This window comes from Equus caballus, chromosome 12 (assembly GCF_041296265.1).
Source record: "Equus caballus isolate H_3958 breed thoroughbred chromosome 12, TB-T2T, whole genome shotgun sequence".
NCBI classification, from domain to species: Eukaryota; Metazoa; Chordata; class Mammalia; order Perissodactyla; family Equidae; genus Equus; species Equus caballus.
Window position 1 is genome coordinate 34,339,600 of NC_091695.1, and position 5,165 is coordinate 34,344,764.

At 37.3% G+C, this 5,165-nt stretch overlaps 1 pseudogene; it reads left to right on the forward strand.

Moving 5' to 3' along the window:
• The first annotated feature begins 3,968 nt into the window (after window positions 1–3,968).
• On the forward strand, window positions 3,969–4,904 carry OR4D10KP (olfactory receptor family 4 subfamily D member 10K, pseudogene; annotated as a pseudogene).
• Window positions 4,905–5,165: the final 261 nt, after the last annotated feature.

The following is a 5,165-nucleotide window of genomic DNA, read 5'->3' on the forward strand; positions in this document are numbered from 1 at the left end:
TATTTGCAATTTATGTATCAGATAAGGTGTTAGTATCCAAAATACTTAAACAACTGATAAAATCAATAGCAAAATAGAACAAAATCAGATTTTAAAATGGGCAGAAGAATTGAATAGATATTTTTTCAAACAAGGCATTCAAATGACCAATAGGTACATGAAAAGGTGCTCAACATCACTAAGGATGAGAGAAATTAAAATCAAAACCACCGTGAGATAATCACTTCGCACCTGCTAGATTGGCTATCATCAAAAAGACAAGGGATAACAAGTGTTGGTGAGGATGTGGAGAAAAGGAAACCATTGTGCACTGTTGGTAGAAATATGCATTGGTACAGCCACTGTGGAAAACAGTATTGACATTCCTCAAAAAATTAAAAATAGGACTACCATATGGTCCAGCAATACCATCACTGGGTACATACCCAAAGGAAGTGAGGTTAAGATCTTGAAGAAGTATCGGCATTCCTATGTTCATTGCAGCATTATTTACAATATCCAAGATATGAAGACAATCTAAGTGTCCATCACTGGATGGATGGATAAAGAAGATGTGGTCAGTCATAAAAAATAGAAAATCCTGTCATTTGTGACAACAATGGATGGACCTTGAGGGCATTATGCTAAGTGAACCAAGTCAGATAAGACAGATATTGTATGATCTCAAATATATGTGGAATCTAAAAATCTGAACTCACAGAAACAGAGTAGAATGAACATAGGTTACCAGGTGCTGGGGAGTGGGAGAAGTGAAGAGATGTTGGTCAAAGTGTACAAACTCTCCGTTATAAGAAGAGTAAGTTTCCGAGATCTAATGTACAGATGGTGATCACAGTCAACAACATGGTAATACTTGAAAGTTGCTGAGACAGTACGTCTGAAATCATCTCACTCTAAAAAGAACTGGTAATTAACATGAGGTGATGAAAGCATTAGCTAACACTAAGATGATAATCATTTCGCAATTATAAATGTACCAAATCAACACATTGTATACTGTAAACAAACACAATGATACATGTCAATAGTATCTCAGTAAAGCTGGGGGGTGGAAAGGAATTACCTGTCTCAAACACACAAGCTGTCTCATGCAGTTTTTAATCAGTGTAGACTAGCATAATGTACTAAAACACGACAGAAAAGCAGGTAAATCCAAACCCATGGGCATTCTGCAAACAGTGGAAGTGCATTCTATATAAGATCAAACCATTCAATAAATTCAACTAATCTTAAATAACTACTGTAATTTTGTAGATAGCTTCACTAACATGCTTATCTAGCTGTATCCAAATTAAGAGATTTCATATGAGTAGAGTGTTGGAAAAGAGGAAAACTGGGCAAGCATTTTTCCCCAAACATCATCTGTTTCTCTACATGTGGAAACATATAGCAACATTATGAGACTATAATCATTCTGCATATAATTAAAAACTGGACTGGTAGCCAAGGATTTGAGGTCCAGTTCTCTTCTAGGTTTTTGGCAATCTAATTGAAACTCATTTGTATGTTGTGCTCTCTGAGCCTTACAAGCCATGAAAATTGAGCCCTTGTACTCTCTCAGGCATAGCATTTGGCATGTTTTAACAAAATTCTCTTTGAGCTATGGTTAAGCAGATAGATTTCCTCTACTGCCTCTAAATAATTTGGATACCAATCAAAATGTGTCCGTGTGTGTGTGTGTGTGTGTGTGTGTTTCCACACGTGCATATCTCAGTAACTTCTTAATGACTCCCACTGAAACTTCATCACCAGCAGCAGAATCAGACACTTGACTTCCACTTCCTTGTCCAATATTATTCCCTTTGCAATTCTTATATTAATCCTGAGGCTGAGGGATTTTCACGTAAGACAGGGACACAATGGAAGTTCTTGAAAACGTGACTTTTTGAATCTGCCCTTTCTTTCCTGAAAGGGAAGTAAAGACACTAAGATGTTTAGTCTTCTAAAAGGCTATACCTTCAGAAACAATATTTTCAAGAATTAATGTCACCAGTGTTCGTTCTGCTCTGTACCTAATAACATGCAATTTGTAGTTGGAGTTTCAGGATCAAAGAATTAGGTAAAGACGTTAAGCTTTTAGCTCAGGTTAAAATTGCGAATAGTGAAATTGAGATGTAGTATTGATTACATATAAATAGTTTGACTTTGATATTTTCCAGGTATGTTAAATGCTTCAGAGCCAAGATGATCTTCTCAGTGCCAGAAACAACAAAGGTGGGTGTTAACTATTGGGAAGAGAGGTGATGTGTTAAGAGGGATTCAGAAATGTGGTCCATTCAGTGTGAGAGAAGGCATCATGCATTTGCTGTGACTCTTTGAGTTGCTTATTGATGAGGCTGCCTCAGGCTAAGGTCAACATAAATTGGGTTTCCAGAGCCCCTTTCTGCCAAATTCTTATCTTCAGGCAGACTTTACCAAATATTCTTGTTATACGAAATTAGACCCCATATTTATAAGATTGAAGGGGGAAAACCAACCGTTGTTTCTTCCCTCCTTTTTCAAGATTTCCCTTTGTCTCAGTCAAACATAGATTCATAATATAATCCACATGAAAAAACAGGAATAATATTAATACTTACCAAAGGACAGTGATGAAAATTCAATAAATCAACATTTCATAACTTTTCACACACAGTAAACACTCAAAAACTAGTATCTTTGTCACTGCTGGAAATCATATCTCCTAAATTATCACCTATCCCACCCAAATCTACCTCTACTTTCCTCTTGACATTTTACATTTTGTCTTGCATTATGTTCATTAATTTATAAAAATCATCCGTTTTTCCTAAGCTGAAAACACTTTGACAATGTGGTCCCATTTATCCATATACATTTGAAGACTGCAATAAATGTTTACTTGCTAAGTATGAGGTAGAGCAAATAATAATTTTAAATTTCCTAAGAATGATCAATGACACCTTATAAAAAATAAGCATTATTCTAAAGATGTGTACATCTCTGCCTGCTGTGTGATGCCTCCACTCTCTTGGCTTTTCCCACAAAGGGAAAGAGGAAGAAGAGAATGTGATTGATACAGTATGCACCACCTCTCAAAAGCAGGTCACTATCTTTATTCTCTTCCCTACAATCAAGCAAGGATCATATCAGTTATGCAAAATGAATAAATTCTAGAGAACTGCTGTACAGCGCTGTGTCTAATATTGTATTGTGCACCCCAAAATTTGTTAAGAGCGTAGGTCTCATGTTTAAGTCTTTATAACACAATAAAAGAAATTACAGATATTCTTTAAGATTTGGATTTGCATATTGTTTCAATTTGTTTCCCAATAATAAATTTTAAATATTTTAAAATAATTATCAAGCAAATAATCTGATTAGTATAAGGTAATCACAATGACAAGTAACCTATATGGAACAATAGGTTGTATTTTAAGAAATTCAAACAAAGCAGCCAACAGCAAGGAAACTGACTCATGTCCCAGTAACATTGCAGTAAGAAACAGAATGATATCCATTGTTTTTAGCAAGATAAGATGCTGTGGAAGTCAACAGAATGTTTGCTAATAAGAATATAAAAGTTGTAGACTACGAGTCTACAGTGGTTGGAACCATGGTTAGTTAACTTTGTATTTATGCTTCAGACAGTTCCTGAGATTCAATAAATTTGTGTGGAATAAATAATAATAATACAATTTAAAAACTATAATATGTTAATTAAATGAAATACGTTATGTAACCATCACTACTTAACATAAATGATTATTCTTTTCAAAAAATAGTTTTATAGGGAAAGAATTATTGAATGACATTGCTTGTGATAATTTGATTTGATCACCAAACTGACTGGATCTTAAAAATTGGGACAACTCAACAAACTGCAAACAGTACAACCACATGAGGAACATCCTGAATTGCATTCTTAGTGCGTTGGAAGAAAACAAAATAAATAGCGAAGTCCTTTCAAATGAAGTAGCTTGAAACAAAGGAGAGAGAAAGATGACTCAATGGAGCTGAAAAACTACACCAGGGTCAAAGAATTTATTTTCCTTGGCCTAACCCAAAATCAAGAACTGAACTTGCTCTTATTTCTCTTATTGCTTTGGGTGTATGTGACAACTCTGCTGGGAAACCTCCTCATCATGGTCACCGTGACCTGTGACTCTCGCCTCCAAACCCCCATGTATTTTTTGCTCCGTAATTTATCTATTGCCGACATCTGCTTTTCTTCTATCACAGTTCCCAAAGTTCTGGTGGACATTCTGTCACAGAGAAAGACCATCTCCTTCAATGGCTGCTTCACCCAGATGTTTTTCTTCCACCTCATTGGAGGGGTGGATGTATTTTCTTTGTCGGTGATGGCATTAGATCGCTATGTGGCCATCTCCAAGCCCCTGCACTATGTGACCATCATGAGTAGAGGCCGTTGCATTGGGCTAATAGTGGCCTGCTGGCTGGGGGGCTTTGTCCACTCCATCGTGCAGATCGTCCTGTTGCTCCCCCTCCCCTTCTGTGGACCCAATGTTCTTGACACTTTCTACTGTGATGTCCCCCAGGTCCTCAAACTGGCCTGCACTGACGTTTTCATGCTTGAGCTGTTGATGATTTCCAATACTGGACTGCTCAGTGCACTGTGGTTTATGTTCCTGCTTGTGTCCTACACAGTCATCCTAATGATGCTGAGGTCTCAGGCAGGGGAGGGCAGGAGGAAAGCCATCTCCACCTGCACCTCACACATCTCTGTGGTGACCCTGCACTTTGTGCCCTGTATTTATGTCTATGCCCGGCCCTACACTGCCCTCCCCCCCGATAAGGCCATCTCTGCCACCCTCAGTGTGATCTCCCCTCTGCTGAACCCCGTGATTTACACTCTGAGGAACCAGGAGATGAAGTCAGCCATGTTGAGACTGAAGAGAAGATTTGTGCCTTCTGACAAGGTATAGACTGGTCTCTCACTCCTCACCACGTTTGAAAATGTTTGCCCATCACATAAACTCTATTGACTAAAGGATTTCTATATAATCATTATATTTCTACTAAGATGCACATGACTTTCAGAGATTCTGATCAGCATGCAATAATAATGTAAAAAGATGAATTTCACATTACAAAAGGAAGTAGAAAACTCAAATTGTTAGCTAGAGAAGTGTTTATTGCTTTTGTGACACAGTCTTGGAAGAAATAAAGAAATCAGAATAGAAATA